We start from the raw sequence: 17,836 nt of genomic DNA on the forward strand, positions 1-17,836 counted from the left end.
CTTTCCCTGAGCTCTTTTTTGCAAAATAGTACTGTTTAGAAAAACACTACCTGTTCTACACAAAGTATATCGAATGCAGAGCCACCTATGAAGTATTAAATAAGGATGCATGTTAATGTTGTAATGTATATAGTGCTTCAACACAAAATGGATGCAACATAGAATTTCACAAAAGTCTCAGACTTCAGGTAGATATTGGAAAGCAAAACAATTTTCCAAGCTTTCAAATGTATTAACATTTCCATTAAACTTCACACAGTCTTAATTTGAAAAACAGTAAGTACTGTCATTAATTAAGTATCCTGTGCTTAAAACTCTGATTCCTTGGCACAAAAGCAGCCAGGCTTAACTCAGAGACAATATATAAAATATTTATGCAGTAATAAAGTAAATACACAGCACAAGAGAAAAATCCCACACCAAATTAGAAACAAAGAGTAAGATTTTGCAAATTATTTGACAGTAAAATGACAAAAATCCATTCAGTTGAACCGGAGATATGCATTTTCAAACGTTTAGGTAAGTATAGCACCTAAAAGCACAAAGAGACACTAGCGGTTATCTGGTCAGGCTAGACCTAAGGAAAGAAACAAGTTCACGCCAACCGCGCTGGAGCACGGCCGCATACAGGGACCAGATTAGTCCCGCTGAATAAGTTACTTTCTCAAAGTCTGGCGTGAAGAGACAGCTCTAGCACAAAGAGCAGGCTGGGCATTGAGGATGGTCATCGCTGTAGTGCCAAGATCATGTTGGGCACCATAGACGCTCGTTGTTGGAACTTTACATTTGGCAGTCACCAGAGGCTGTTGATGATGTAGCACGAAATGCAGATATCATGTTGTCGGTCGTCACTGTCGGTTGATATAACGTGATGAGTTGGGCCCACTATAGCTTTGTGTTAGCGGTCGTCTCAGGTGGCGGGACCTCGGCATGAACAGGCCCATTCGCAGTTGCAAAGAGCCTGAAACTTCAAGATTACTTCTTCTTCAAAGGAGTGCATGCTGATGCCGACCAAGGGCCCAGGAGCTTGGGTGGTGCCTCATGGGGATCAGGGATACACTCTAACCGAGCCTAGCAGGGCTTGAGCAGGTCCAATTGCAGCAGATCAGCTGGGCTGCTGCAGGTAGGCCTCTGGTGCTTGTTGTGAACCTCTAGCTCAGACAGGAGGTAAGCCAACTGACCCTTGGAGTCACTCAGGAAGCATGGGATGAAGAGATTAGTTCCAATCTTCCATCTGAGAAATCAGGGCAGGCCTTCAGCAGCAGGACAGTCATTTGGCATCAGGGCAGGTCTTTATCTGTAGTATCCACAGGTCCAGGAGTGCTCTGAAGAGTTGTTCTCAGGGTCAATATTTATACCTGGTTCCAGCTTTGAAGTGGGAGAAGCATGTAGAATTTCCTCACATCTGGTTCTGGATTTTCTTTTCCCTCTTGTAGCTCAGAGGGTCCTTGACTGACAATATAATATGAAGTCCTTTGTGAGTGTGCTGAGGCAGCCCCTTTGTAGTTAAATATGGTAGTTGACAACTCTGCACTTCCCATCCTGTCTGACAAGATGGTCCAGCCTAGGCCCCTTTTGTATCATTGTCCCCGTCAGAAGAAAATACGAGCTGTCCTGGCATTCAGGAGTTTTGGGCATTATCAGTAGAGTTGTCAGCAGAGTTTTTGATTGGCCTGAATCCTATAACACAGTGTTCATAGGAACTATGCTTGGGCAAACATGTTGCCCTGAGGGCTTCAACTTCAACAAAAAGCAAATAACAAGGTACTTGATTGAATTTGAATTGATCTCAGCCACTAGCAATTGCTCGGGCTGCATCCCAGTCCATTGTTCCCCCCCCCCCCATGCTACTCTATGCAGAGGACCAAATATAGTAAATCAGTACTGATCCTGCTCCTCAAGGGAACTGTCCATCCTGAATTGCCCGCAAAGCACCTTCCAAAAGAGGACATAAGCAACCCAAGACCAGTTTTGGCCTATTTGGGCCTCATCAGTAAGGTGCAGCTTGAGTTCCAAGGCACAGTTAGCATGGGACCTATGTTCGTGTATACTTGTCACACTAGTGGTGTTCATTGCAATGAAAGCAAGGTTTTGGATGGAATGCTTGATTTATTCCCAGTCGATGAAAATGCAAGGACTGTGTTTCAGTCCATTGTTTTTTGCCCATCATAACACTCTAAAAAGAGACCCATCCGATGTAAATTATTATTATTATTATAAATAAGAACTGAACCTGCTCCTCATGGGAACGTCCATCCTGAAATGCCGCATGTGCCTCTCTCCAGAAAAGAACACAAGCAATGTAGGCCTCACTAGTAGGGTGCAGCTAGAGCTCATGCAGCGTGAAAGGGATCCATGTCCAGGCACACTCATTACACTTAGTGTGTCACCTGCCACCCTTGGAGACAAGACACATGGTATACTCCACCTAAGTAGGTCAAAAGCAGACTGGGGTTGCTTCTGTTCCTATTTAGAGAGGACCTGGCCCAGCAGTTTAGGCTGGACTGTTTCTATTGGAGCAGGAGCAAGACTTATTTGAAGATGGCAGCTCTCTGTCTAAGGTGGCATAGCAGGCATAGAACGATGGCCTGGAATGCAGCTTATGTGTTCTGCAGTCGCTCATATTCAATGCAAGCATTTCTTCTCTCAACTTGTTTTTTGCTGCACTATGAGAAGTATTCATGAAGCCTTTCCCTGCATTCATTGCTCACATCTGTTGGGCCATGCGTTGTGTCATACATAGCTGGAGATTCATGACCTGCTAGAAGAAAGTAATTCAGGCAAGCTATATCCTACAGAAAGTTTGCTCACAGAATGTTTGGCCACTGAAATCTTACTATTTTATGTTTGTATTGTCTTCCTCTCCCTTTTGCTCCACCCCAAGCGTTAGTCTGCGCAGGGCTGTCAGTTAGCAAGCTCAATGATGAAGCATGTCACAATTTGTCAGTGAGGGCAGCCTTCTCAGTGCATGTGCCACTACAGAACTATAACACAATATGCTTTTTTGACTCAGGGGCTAAGATAACACTCATACCAAAGATATTTTATGAGTAGCATCTTACGAGCAAGTGAAAATATTGAAACCTGGCAAAAAACCAAAAAGACATGTGGTGAGCCCATAGATCTGTTGGCTAATTCTGGGGTACAATTGATTTCAAAGGAAGAACTATTCCTGGAAAAATATATGTGTCCATGAATGGTGACTCGCTAATAAGCTGGTTTCACCAATCGGTTTTACATTTATATCTAGATCCCAATGAATGTCCCTCTGTTTGTCTGAAAAAGAAGCCACCAGGCAGGTTTGTGTCTGAAGGGAGTGAAACTTGGATTAGAGAATTTCCTGAGGTGTTTGTCAACAAATTGGATTGTTTTAAGAACTATTTGCTCCTAATGAAACCCAAATTCTGTGTCGCACCCAAAGTGGCTAGGGTTAGGAATGTGCCACTGTTGGTAAAGGAAAGCATGAGAGTGGAATCAAATAAACCTTATCAACCGGATCGACGTACCTCAACAGCCGACTCAGCCGCTACCCCCCCACCCGCCAGCTCCGCTCCGCAGACCGCGCCCTCGCCACCGTCCCCCGCATCCGAATAGTGACCGCCGGCGGCAGATCATTCTCCCACCTCACCGCCAAGACATGGAACACCCTCCCCATCCGCCTGAAGCAGACCGAAGACCTTCTGACCTTCAGAAGACTTCTCAAGACCTGGCTCTTCAAACAGTAGCAGCTTCCCCCCTCCCCACATCTAGCGCCTTGAGACCCTCGCGGGTATGTAGTGCCCTTTACAAATGCCATGATTGAGTGATTGATTGATTGATAATGGAATCATACAGGAAGTCAAGGTCACAGAGTGGTAATCTCTGGTTGTCATAGCTCAGAAAGCCAATGGGGAGGCCAGAATCTGTGTTGACTTAAGAGAACTCAGTGTGCGTCACACCCTTTGGCACCTTCAAGTACTTGAGAATGCTCTTCGGTCTCATCTCAGCCGCCGGTACTTCAGAGAGTGATGGAGCGCATTCTGAGGGGGAGTTGAGGGTGTCGGATGTATCAGGATGATGGATGATCTTTGGTGTGGGTCTGGAGGAACATGATAGTAGGGTGAGGAGAGTTTTGGCAAAGTTGTGTGAATCGGAGCTCACACGCAGAGCAAATAAATGCAGGTTTAATGTCAAAGAGATTGAATATTTGAGACACTTGGTATCTGCTTCTAGAATTAAACATAAGGCATCCCTAGTAGACACTATTTGTAATCTTCATGCTCCCCAAAACAAAGAAGAATTGGGGAAATTTTTGGGTATGTTGAACTTTTATAATAAATGTGTCCCAAATGTAGAAAAAACCTGCTGTGTGAGAGAACTACTCAAGAAAGGGTGAGAATTTGTGTGGTATCAGAGTTGTTACAAAGAGTTTGTGTGTGTCAAAAAGTATTTAAATGAAGCACATAACTTAGGGAATTGTGATCCAACAAAGCGGTCATACATAATGACTGAAGCCAGATCAAAAGGGCTTAGGAGCTCTGCTATTGCAGAAAGTGGATTGGAAGGAGAAGAGAATTCTGTTTATTTCCAGACCCTTGAGAGGTGCTGATTGTAACTATTCTGTTGTGGAGAAGGAAGCTCTGGACATCTTCTGGGCTGTTGCGCAAATTGAGAACATTTCTTTGGAGGAAGAGGTTTGAGATATTGACAGATCACAAACCTCTGAAGGAAGTGTTCACCAAAAAGGGTATAGACTTTGTTTCACACCAGATACAGAAATGGGTGGTTGCCTACCAGAATTTGATTTTATGGTCTCCTATTTGCCTGGGGCCAATAGCATTTTGATCAACTGTCCATCAAGATTAGGGGATGTTGAGGGTGAGGATTTTGAGAAAGGAAAGTGGTTTGGTGGTGAAGATATTGACAAAGAGTTCAATGTGTGTTTGATCACCGAAAGATTGATTTTTGAGGAACGCTAGAGAGAAAGTTTGTAAATTATGAAATGTTCCAAAAGGTTATGGCAATGATTTCAAGTAGCTGGTGTGGGAAGAAAGTTTGTGAGGATGAATTAAAAGGGTATTGGCAAGTTAAAATTGATTTGGCTGTTGTGAATGGTCTCCTTATGCAGGGCAGAAAATTGGTTCCATCATACGAGTTGAGAAAGAAGTTACTAAGTAATGCTCATGCCAGACATATGGGCATTCTTAAGACAGAAGAAAGAGTTAGGGAAGCTTATAGATGGCTGACCATGGACATAAGTATAGAAACAGAAGTCCAGAATTGTGCAGAGTGCCCATGTAGTGACAGAACTTTAAAGCGCATGCCACAGCCAATGGTAATGAGGGAAAAAGCCAGTGGCCCGTGGGCGGACATTGCTGTGGACATTTTAGGGCCAGTGATATTGAGTCCCAGGATTGTTATGTGTTGGTTTGTCTTGAAATGTTTTTACGGTGGCCAGAAATCAAAGTTGTAAATTCAGTTGAATTAGGTGTATCATTTAGAGAGAAGGCTTTCCATGGCCACTGCTCTCAGATAATGGTGTGCAATTTACCTCTGGGGTTGTTGAGAAATTTCTGAAAACAAGAAAGATTAAACATAAAAAGGCGGAGTTGTACCACCCAGAGAGCAACAGCTTGGTTGAGAGATTTACGAAAGTACTGAAGGAAACCTTACTGCAAGATGTAGTGCCTGATTGAACTGGGAGTCTGCTATGAGGGAAAAGGTGGGCGAGTACAGATTTACAGCACATTCCTCAACTAGTGGGGCTCCTTTCTCGTTATTTAAAGAAAGAATTGCCAATACTGAGGTGACACCCACTTGGGTTACTGCTAAAAGATCAGTGGTGGACGACAGTGTTGGAAGTACGGAGAGAGGGGCAAAGAGAGAGAGAGAGAGAGAGAGAGAGAGAGAGAGAGAGAGAGAGAGAGAGATAATGGAAAATGTGGCATGATGAGAGAAAGGCAGTCAAGTGTACAGTGGTGAATGAAAGACACTGGGTAAAAATTAAGTCACCTAAGAGGGATGGAAGCATCTCCAAGTTCAGTCATCCATTCAGGGTCATCAAGGTATTTACGAACACAGTGAAAACCAGTGATCACAAAGTTTGTATCTTGAATAGGGGTGCCAAATGTGAGCCCCGTTGAGAGGATGTCACTGGAACACGTGTTATGCAACACTGCGTCTCTAGATGACAACGTTAAAAAAAGATTCTACTCTGTCTGCAGGTTTGTGTTTGTTAAAAACCATGCTTCTCCTCCAACCTGTGAAGGCCTCAAGATTGAAACTATATTTTATGAGCCATACATTACCGAACACACTTCAGATGCAGATGACAACATTACATCATTACATGCATATATAAAGCAACACAAAGTTGCATGCATAATCAGAACATCCAGGAGCACATACATAAGTGGGAGCAGGCAAAGCTGATCTCTCCGGCTAGGAGCAACTCCTCTTGTGCTCACACTGCTGGAGCATCCTGGTCACTACGGCAGGCCCACTGCCACCACCAGACCCAGGGCACAGGAACAGAGGCGGCGGCCTGCGTTGCTCCAGGGCCCTGCCTACAGTAGGAGCACTCCAATGGCTGGTGCTTTCTGTCCAGGGATCTAGGGTCCCTGGTATGATACTTGTTGCATCGGTCCCCAGGGGACGGGGTCTCCTCAGCCGAAGAGAGTAGAGGGAGATGGGCTCCACGCATACCTCTCTCCCTGTAAATCCTAGTAAACACGGTTAGTCCAATCCACCGGGTACTGTCCCACCCGGGGGTAATTTTAGCAAGGTACGGCAGAGTCCCACGCCACGCGCACTGTTTTCCAATTTCTAGTCAATGGTCTAAGTCTTCACACAGCCTCATATCGGATGGTGTTGGGTCAATGTTCACGATCGGTTGCTTATTTTCCTCCTGGAGGCCCCTTAATCATTTTCATAGGCATCCTGGCCTCTAAAGAGCAGCTGGTTACTGGCACCCTGCACCAGTCTTCTCCTCTCCTGACTCCTGGTGCTCCTCTCCTGCTGGTTGGGCCATCTCGCGTAGCTCTTCTGCTACCAGCCAGCAGAACACAGCAACCCAGTATATATGTAAATGTGTAATGCCAACCTCCTCTCCCTTCTCCCCTGCCAGCTTCAGGCTTGCAGCCCAGGGACAGTGGCACTCCCCCCAACACCAGTAAAGCATTGTTCAAGATCTGTGTTAGCAATCTACTGTTCTTAGGACACCTGCCGTACTCTGAGGTCTGACTTGTCTCTGGCTCACTTATCTATCCACGCAGATGAAAAACTCTTGAGACCTACTGAACGGTAATTTACCTTTTACCACTGTGGAGAGGTAAGCTGCCTGTGATGTAATAAGAGAAATTCCCCATTGTACATGCCAAATTCCAAATTTACATTTCACTATCACTAATACTAAATTACAACTCAACTCTCCAGGACGCCTCCCATACGACTGCCACGGCTTTGGCTCGTGAAGAGAGTTACCATTTCCAGACATCTGTTCTTAATGCCATACCTATTGGCATTGTCAAGCATTTTGCAGGACAGATTTTATGTTTTCATTGCTGTTTACACTTATTTAACGCGATTCATGGTGGTGTTTTTATGACAAGCATAACGGGCTGTGGGGCTAGAATATTTGGAGAACTTTTTGTGTGTTCGGACTATAATATAAGCAAATCTGTGCTTTGGCATTTGTCTGCGTGAGAGATGCCCTTTATATATAATAAGAGGAAGTCAATGAAGGTAATGTATTGCATGGCTGTAGCGGGAAGCCATGGCTGGGACACATTTGGGCCACAGGAGTCTGCAAAGAAATATTTTGAGGGTTCAGCTGCTCTGATGGACCAACAATAATGATATATGAAAGAAAACGAGGAAGAGACAGTTCTGCCCCCCACACTTGGAAACCCCCACTTCAAAGAGTTAGGACTATTAAGCACGCCCACCTCTTGCACATGACATGGCTGTAATCGGACTTTATTATTTCTCCCTTCTGCCTTAGTTTTACCACCAGGTGACCTTGCAATGACCTTCTCCTTGCCCATTCCACTTCCACATTTTCTTTACACAATGCTATGGCATCCACTTCATCTTCTTTCTTGCTTTGGAGTTTTTTCTTATTTTCAGGAGTTTTTTATATTCTCTCAGCCACCATGCGAGGAGTTTTAATGCGAACTGTAATTATTTGTTATTATCTTAAAATCTCCAAAAACGATGAACACGCATTGTAGAAATGACTGCCAAGTAATTTTCTTTCGCTAAGAATAATCAGCAACATGCTGAACGAGCCCAATGCAATCACAGACACACTTTACACAATTTATTACTACAATTATGCCTATGCAGCCTCTAGGAATATGAAAGAGGCCTTGTTGTTTACCAGGCGAATATTTAAACATATCCCTAGCACTTATCGCTATTACCATCCACTTCTGGGAAAGTTATAATTAATTATTCATATTTAATGTTTCTTCATAAACATAGTAATTCTAATTGCATTGGTGTGCTTTTTCGGTGCTCTTCTCTAGCGCATTTGACCTGCTCAATGTATGTGTAGCTTCTCTTAGAAGCGTTTGTGTAGCTCTCTGTGAAGCATTAAGGAGCAGAAACGAGTAGGTGCCTTAATTAGGTGAAGAAAGTGATGTTTCAGTGTAATGTATTATGATGTGCTTTGATTGGTGTTCTTTCTAGCGGTCGCGCCACACTGACGCTGCTTCGTCGCACTATATTACGATGCTCTATGGATGCCGTTGACGTTTGCTATGTGCTGTCCATTTCTATGCATGTATAGGCAATTAAGTTTTGCAGCATGCCCTTTCTCAGCAAAATAATGATAACTATACATATTTTATTTTATTTGGGGGTACAGGATGAAGACGGAGTTAAACGATTCTGAGGCCATACTGGCAGAGAGGCACCTGCGGAGAGGTTATGTAAATGTGAGGCAGTAGACGCCGTTGAAAAATAAAGGTTGCATCCCTCAATACATGTGTGACTGTATTAAACACATATGTGAAATTTGCCCTAAAGTGCAGTTTCGCTCCACTTAGGTCTAGACAGTCCAGTGAGGTATCAAGCTGGGGTGAAACATGCACAATGAGTTTGGATAAGCAAGTCCCAATAATATATGTGTGCATCTAGGTTGTGTAGAATGTTCTACAGGAGGGTTGGGACATGGTGGAGGGACTATGTGGAATACTAAGATTGGCCAGGAGTGCCTGACATCTAGAACTCTGCACCCACATTTAGAAAGCCCTGCACAAGGGAGAGACAGTGGGCAAGACCATAGATCTGGAAAGGGATGACAGTAAAACCATAGACAGCTCTGAAGAGAAGCCACCTGATGCCCATAATGGACTAACGACTTTGCCTGTATCTGACCCCAAGGACTATATAGGTTTCTTCAAGGCCTATGGCACAATATCCCTCCACTTACAGGTGAGGAGCACCAGAAGAGGAGAATACTGCACAGGGAGCCAGTAAAACCAGCTCCCTGCAAAATGCACCCTTTAGAGGCCAAGGGGTCTGTTGGAAATGACCCAGGTAGCCCTGAGGAGCAAAACGAGTAAAGGATCATCAAAATTGGCCCAACATGGACAGAGATAAGGCTTTGTAAAGATTTTGACATTTGACCTCTGCCACAGCTTTCTTAAATTACCCTTGGGGTGGGCCGGTGTCCGGTGGGTTGGAGTAATAGTTTTTCATGATTTATGGGGAGAGGGGCATGTGTGGAGTCCACCTCCCGGTACTCACTGCATCTAGGGCCGGACTGGCAATGCCGGGCACCGGGCAATCCCCTGGTAGGCTGGATGGGGTGGGGGCCGGTTTTGGTACTGGGGCCGATTTTTGGTCCGCCGGCGGCGTTAGTCAGAAAAAAAAACCCAGAGAAGTTCACGTCACTCACTCTCTGCATGCGTCTCTCTCTCCTCCTCGCTCCGCACTCCTTGCGGGAAAAAAACAGCTGGCACAAGTCTATCAATCTCTGAGTCTGGATTCTGCAATTTGCATAAATAATGTCATGCATTTGCTGTGCACCATTTGATAGGGTGGGTCGCTCCGCCACTGCGTCTGCGCGGCCGTGGTCTCTTAAGTTCACCCACCTTAGGGTGGGGCTGGTGGTGATCATGCGCATTTGGGCTCGCGCAATAAAAAGTGCACGTGACCGGTGGTGAGGCCTGGTCGAGGAGCATTCCAGAAGTAAGCCAGCAGAGACTGAGACGACATCGACACCTGGTGAGAGAGGCACCCCATAATGTAATTATTTTTACCCACTGCCTCTGCCTGTCCCACTCCCTGCTGCCGACTGCCGCCCGCCGGTGAGTCACTCACTAGTGCCTGGCCATTTTTGCACATTTTGCAATCAGATTCATCATCATGGCACTGTGGTGGGCCGGGATTAAACGAAGGTATAGGCCCTCCCTCCTCCCCACTCTGGCCCAGGGCCTTGGCCTATACCTTTGTTTAAGCAGCGCACTAGGCTAGTGCCTGGCCCCTGGACCCTGAATGTCACTGTGGATTTATTTGTGACTGTGAGCAGGGCAGGCCTGCTGTTGGTGAGCAGGGGCCAGGGCGGATGAGTCGACCTGGCGGAGGCCGAGCCGGCTGCCGGAGCATGGTGGGTGCCTGTGGTGCTGTCTGCCTGCCTACCTGGCTTGAGTTGAGTTGCGCTCCGTCTCGGCTCGGGCCTCGGTGCCCTGACTCCCCGAGCTGAGACAGACACACACACTGACACTGGGGAGACAAGTCAGTCACGACTCAGAGACGAGCACAGTGATTAAGTATCCACTCTGAGTCCTAGTCCTCCTACCCCTTTTGCAGGCAGCCATTTGGTTCCTCCTGCCACGGCCCAGCACTGTGACTGACCTCAAACATGAGCTCAGGTCAGATTCTCTAAAAATTGTTTTTCTTTTCGTCAGGGTCAGGAGGTGTTTTGTCTGTTGTTCGCGTGTGTGTGTGTCCGACTCCGTCCGAGCAGAGCCAGCTGTAGTAATGTTCCGAGCCAGCAGCAGGCAGGCTCCCTTTGGTGGTGCTCCCTTTGGTGGTGCTGTGCTGCTTGACTCTTGGGGGCTGTTGTAAGTAACTGGGGCGAAAGTTGGGGTCAGCAAGTCTGCTTCAAATATATTTTTCAGCACAAGTCCCAATTTGAGGCTTGTGCTGAAAAATATATTTGAAGCAGACAAGTTGATGCTGGCTCAGACTAGTCCGTCACCTATATTTTTTTAAATTGTCCAGAATATATTTCAGTCCGGATTTCACAGGAAAGCTCTTTTCTATTTTCTGTTAAAATGCACACTTGTGTGTTCAGTGCTGGTGGTGGTGGCGCCTGCTAGTGTCTTTTTTGAAAGACGCCTCCTGCTAGGGCCTGCTGTTTTGCTGTGACGTGAGGAAACAGAAAGGGCCCCAATCAGTTCCGCTTGGCTAGCGAGTTGGCACTTGGCAGCCATGTGCCAAACAACACTCTCCCTGGCGCGCGTAAACAGACACACACAAACAAGGAGGCGGCGTGGCTTCATGGCTTGTTGACAACAAGAGGTAGCGACATGGCTGGTTTTGCGGCTAGTTGAGAGAGCAGCCCATCCAAACCCCTCCCTTCCCTCAAAATACAACTTAACAACAAGCATTGGCATAGCCAATAGGTCTCACTTTTGGGACCTTATAAGTATTTAGTTATGCAGCACAATATCCTTGGTGGAACAATATTAAGTGTTGCATGACTAAACACTCATAAGGTCCCAAAGGCAAGACCTATTGGCTATGCCAATGCTTGTTTTATATAGTGCTTCCTACCACACTTTTCTCTTTCTTAGTGTTTTCAGTAGCAGTTATTGCCTTTACCCCGTTCACTGTTATTAAGTTTACAAATTCTGGAATCATGGGACGCTTAGTTAGTCTTCGTTGACTTACATGCTGGCATTGCCTGCTGAATCGGAGTACAAGTGCGGGGAGGACCTGGGTGGACGGAGTCCCCTCACTAATTTTAGAGAGCGGACACTGCCCCCCTCTGCTTGAGTTGGAAATGTCATTCTTTTTATAAGAAACTGGAACTCGTGTTGTCCCCTTACTTGTACCAACCCAATCTCTATAACTGTTATATTATAGCCAGGGCCAATGGAATTATATGTAGCGGAAGACCAACTTATGCAGGAGGTTGACTAAATTATGTGGCAGCAAAAGGCAAATAATGCTGCACATGTTGTGTTAGCATAACCTTATTGTTTTTGCTTTTTAACACATGTAAACACTTTTTGAAAATGTTGTACCTCATTATTACCAGTTTAACACTCCAAATACAGAAATAAGAACGTAAAGGGGACCAGTCAAACTTTAGGAAGGACCCTCCACTGTGCTGCAATGCGTTTCAGCATTTTTAGTAACTTCAGTTCCGTGGGAAAAACATTTTTTTTGTTGTTGTTAAAATCTGCAGTTGATGGGTAATTTGTAAAATGCAGCAAATCCATAATTAACGCGCAAAACGCAGCAGCCTCAAAATCGCATGATTCCATTCAGTGTCTCTGGTTATAGTATTGGCTTACAACGTGGCCTCTCCAGGCACATTTAACCCCCAGACAGCATCCTTCTTAGTCATGAGCCTGGCCTAGAAAGTTGTTTTAAGCTGCTAACTGCCCACTATTTACAAATGTGTACCGTAAGAATGTAAAAAGGAGACTTATCTGTGCTTAAATGTTGGTTAAACACAACTGCTGGAAAAGAAATGCAAGAACACCAAACATCTCTAAGAATACACTGTGCACTCTTTTATTTTGTTTACTCTACGAAACTGCAGTTTTTAAATGTAACTAGCAAGTACTCTGTGTGCGTACATTTACATTAAGTCCTTCCCTGCTCATGACGGAACCACTCCGTCACGAGCCACGGTTGCGCTGTGCTCATGACGGAGTGGTTCCGTCATGCTGCGGCCGTTGGCCGCCGCTCCGCCCACGCGGCGCTAATATCCCGCCTGTGCAGGCGATTAGCGCAGTGGGCGGAGATGTGACGGAACCACTCCGTCATGAGCACAGCTCAACCGTGGCTCGTGACGGAGCGGTTCCGTCACAAGCACAGCGCCACCGCGCTGCCCCCAAACCCCCCCCAGTGCCGCGGCGGAATTCCTGCCGCAGCGAAGGGGTTAAACAATCCTACTTGGCCACCCTGTTTCTTAGCCTTAACTGTAAGATACATCTACTTTCTTGAAATGTGAGCTGTAAGGCGGTTATATTGCTTTCCGTGACGTCACTCCACTGGACGTCATTGCGCACTTCCTATTAGTCCTCCACTATTTCTTTTAGGACTTGAGTTGCGCCTTGGCCTGAATTTTGTCCCGAGGACTGTGCAGTGTTGTCGATGGCAGGACTCACTGTACCAATAAATATGTTGGCAGCACAGACAGAAGTGCGTTTTTAGCAAATGTGCACTTTAGAAATCAGTAAATTCTCCTGCAGTGGCCAGTGTGTTGTTTGGACACAAGCTACTAACGCCTAATAAAAGGATGAAGTTTCGAGAAATCTTTTAATGTTCTACACTTAATCTTTCACGACTTATTTTGTAGCTGGTACTCAGTGACTGGTGTTGGTGTGTTGGCGTGATTCCTTTATATCAAAGTTGTCCTTCTGGTTGTGGCTCAGATTCTAGCAAGAAGGATCCAGTGCCATATGAGGCCTTTTAACACTGATAGAGCTCTGGGAGTGGGACCCGGTGATGCTGCTCCGTTTGTACTCAATTAACGCCGTTGTTTGTTTGCACAGAGATCTGGTACTGGGCAGAGTGAGACATAGCGGCTTGTTCCAGTTTGAGGGGATTTTGTTGAGCATTCTTCAAATGGGCCTCTTTCACTAATTGCTGTATTTTTTGCAGTGTTCTGAGCAGCACACACAGGACGCGTTGAACTCAGTGTCTCCTTATATTATGACGTTGGTGTGTTAATACAATCTAATATGTAATGAAAAATGTCTTGAAAAATGCTTTGTTTTGGCCTTTCTGTCTCCAAAATTTTCTGGTGGAGACAACCCCCCAAACTCTCCCTAGTAGTGGTAGCTTACTGCGCTTGCTCGCTACACAGCATGTAGGGGGCTGGTCTCACTTTTACTTTGTTCTCTCTGATTCACTACTTGTGTCTCTTTTTGGTGCTCTCTGAAAGAATGTCTATGGGTACATATGACTGGGTGAGTAACCTGGTGCTCTTTAAGGTCATCATCCACTGTTTACTGTGCTTTGAAAGTTGATACAATTGAATATGTAATGAAAAATGTACTGTAAAATTCACCATTTTGGTCTGTCTTTTTCCAAAATTTTCTAGGGTGGAGAACCCCCCCCAAAACCCCCTAGTAGCAGTCAGACTCACTCGCTATGCTTGCTCGCAGCGCGCCAGACGGGGGCTAGTCTGGCAAAATTTGTCAGGGCTGCTTTCAGTTCCCAGTCCGGCCCTGACTGCATCCGAGGGTACCCTGAACCCCAGGGCCCGAAGCAAGAATTTCCATCTTGTGGACCCATATCCCAGGACAGAGAGCGCCAGGTATTGGAGTGCAGTGAACTCTTCAGTTGGAGCAGTAGCAGGAGTGCTTGCTTCCACGCACAGCATGCAAGGTGCGTACACTGCTGAGGAGCCAGCGGTGCAGTCAGACGTAATTCCTCTGCACTGCCCCCAGCACTCATACATGCACCTGGGTGCCCAACTGACTCAGACACCCAGGATTCAAAATAGAAAAAAGCAAAACAAACACGAGGCATGAAGCTGCACATTGGGAGAACCCACTCATGAAATATTTATGCTTCTGGAGAGGAGCACCCCATTATTGCCCTGGAAGAGCTCCTCTGTATCCTTTTTTTCTCCTTGTGGTTCCCCAAGGGGAGGCAGCCCCCACACCCCCGGAATAAATTAATGTCCTCACCAACCCTGGGCAGAGTTGCGGAGTTTTACTCCACGGAATTTCACAGAGTTACTGGAAAACTCAGGGAAATTCCACGGAGTTCTGTGGCCTGACGGAGTTACTTGAAGGCATTCATTGCCCCCGCGTAGCAAGGTTTGACCTTACCTGCCCTCCTGAGCCTCCTCGGTGGGTGGGTATGGCGGCGCTGGCTGTCCAAGGCAGTGCAGCCGGCCGCCAATCTCCTAGCTGCCACTGCCAGTTCCTTTCTGGTTCCTGCTCCTGCTCCTGCTGCTGGCTGTACTCCTCTTCCACTGCTCCGGCTCAGAGAATTCAAACAGCAAGAACTGCAGTGCACATGGCGTATTGTGTGAAGGCTTGCCTGACCCTATCATGGGATTTCATCAGGTCAGGCATGCCTACACCTAATACGCCATGCACACTACAGTTCTTAATGTTAATTGAATTCTCCGAGCTGGAGCAGCGTAAGCGGGGTGCGGGGAGGAGCAGGACACTATTTGGGAGGTAAGTCCTACATTCCTCAGCACCGGTTAATTTCACTCCGCTGCGTATGTGAAGTTTTTGAAAACTTTGCAGAGTTCTAAAACTCGGCAAACTCTACTGGCGGAATGGAGTTAATCACACTCCTTTAGTCATCACCGTATATTTACCAGGTCATAGGATACATGACCTTGGGAGACTTTACCTCATTATTCAAGCAGACTTGGTTCTCTTCAGCTCAGACGTGCAGGGACCTTTAGTGGTTGGTCATATGGCTGCATTTATTGTGGCCTGAAGTGGCAAAAGAAAGACTCTAAACCATGTTTAATGTTGGTTTGAATGCAAATGCTTCATTAACAATTTTGTTGATGAACAATGCAATGCTTATTGATAACAAATATGTTTATATTTCCATTAGTGGTATACACATGTGTTTCTGTAATGTGATGACTGCTTGATAAAGCTAATATGATAGGTCTATATATTGATCTGGCGACCCCTTGAGAAAGCTAGTTGGCTTGTCTTATATACAAAGTCAATAGGCCTACTTTATTTAACATGACACCCCCTTAAATTGTGGTAGGGGGATGTGATCATGGGGCTCATGGGGTTTAAGGGGGTCAGCTGTGATTTCCAAATCTCAGCAAAGGTATTTCCATCTATCCTATGTATATATTTGTAAATTAATGCTTAGTATTAAGTAGTGTGAATCCAATAAATGAACTTTACCTTTTTCAAAGAAAAAGCACTGACTGGTCACACATTTTCTGAACGCTTCTATTGCTTGTCAGCAGATGCAGATTACTAGCCCACACAACCCCCTCGAAGTAGGCACTGGACTGCTCAGCTTTGCTACCCTGAGAGAAACAAGTACTACAATGGGGTACTTGGTTCCCAGTAAGGAAACACATTGTGGACCTATTACTTGCGAAGGACTCGCCTACATCACAACTAATAACTCAATTTTGTACACTCACCTACAGACAACTCTCTGTCGGAGACCTAATGCAATTAATACACAATCACCAAAGTATGTGAGCTTTGATCAGCCCCTTTTTGGCCATTGACCCCATTCAGCCATTAGCCGTTGCCATTGTTTAGACGTTGCCATTGACCTTTGGTTTGGTGGGTTGTACTTAAAGCATTGGCATTTCACGGAAGGCCATATGGGGATTTAAGCAGTCCCCTGTGGTAACCTCTCCACTGTTCTACTGCCCCCTCCTTGCTATATCTGTCACCACCTTCCATCCCAAGACCCCCGGCCACCACTATTGTATAGTATGTGGCTCTGTGGCCACCCACTTCACCCCACCGTTCACTATTTTACTTGGTTTTGCTAACATTTGTTGAACTCATTCACAAGCATTGGCGCAAACAATTTCAAATGGTCACTAAGGAGGTAGACGGAAACGAAAGTTGCAGTTCAACATAAGCAACTCCATTACAAGACGGGTTATGCATGGTGGACATCTACTAATGAAGGTTTCTATATTTTTGAAACTCACCTCAGCTGTTATGTTCCTTCACTGTAAGCAATGGCATTGTGTCTTTCAACATATACACATCCACATAGAAATTATTCCACTGTCGTGCCAGGATTAGTAGGCTAACCCCTGCTTTAATTTCTGCTTTATTTTATTTTACAATGTGTCAATTTGAACTTCTTTTGCAACGTATGCACACTTACTTTAGACCGCAGCATTTTTACTTTTGATTAATTTACACTTTTCATGAGTATTGCATATGGATGGCCAGTCTACCCTATCAGTAGCAGAGTTGGTCAGTTTAGAGTTAAAGTGAACCTTTCATACACTCACTCAGTATGCAGTTTAAGTAAAAAAAGAAAGCCCTGCGTGTCCATTTCTTCGCTTTAGCCCAGTAGATAGAGTCCAACCAGATGCACCAGGGACATAAGAGCAATGCATGTTATCAGCTTCAGGCATTATTTACAATCTAGGGCTGGCGAATGTGTTAATAATGTTTATCAGCAGCAAAGCGCGCTGCCACATGTAAATAGCCAGAGGATGTCATTTTTTTGCAAAACCACTTTTATCCCCGTGCCTTCATAGAGTGCCAAGGCCTGTTTATGATTGTTGGCATGCCCAAGAGGGAGCCACCAGTCACAACTCACATTTAAAAGAATTTCGACATATGTGACTTGCAGCAGAAACAGATGTGCGCAGAATTAAACCCTACTATAAGTTACCGTAGGCCAATGTGCTTTACAAACAAAAACATGTACCTAGGAATTCCGTGGACATTTCAAATGAATAAAATAGTTATTTTAAAGGTTAAGTCTGTCTCTCCACACAGGACACCATCACTGGGCTATGAATGTTGACTTCAGCGCAAATAATGCATATGCTAGGAACCCCAATTTCAATTCAAATAAATTTCATTGATATAGATCTCTTACAAGATCAACAATTGTACATAATTCAATTTATAAACATAAAATTCTTGTATAAAGTATATTAAAACTTAATATGGAAATC

At 45.3% G+C, this 17,836-nt stretch overlaps 1 protein-coding gene across 1 annotated transcript in view; it reads right to left on the reverse strand.

The window, feature by feature from the left end:
• The window catches only part of SHANK2 (SH3 and multiple ankyrin repeat domains 2), a 2,937,835-nt gene that overhangs the window by 2,528,022 nt on the left and 391,977 nt on the right, over nt 1-17,836 (reverse strand). The window lies entirely within an intron of this gene.

This window comes from Triturus cristatus, chromosome 3_1 (assembly GCF_964204655.1).
Source record: "Triturus cristatus chromosome 3_1, aTriCri1.1, whole genome shotgun sequence".
Classification (NCBI taxonomy): Eukaryota; Metazoa; Chordata; class Amphibia; order Caudata; family Salamandridae; genus Triturus; species Triturus cristatus.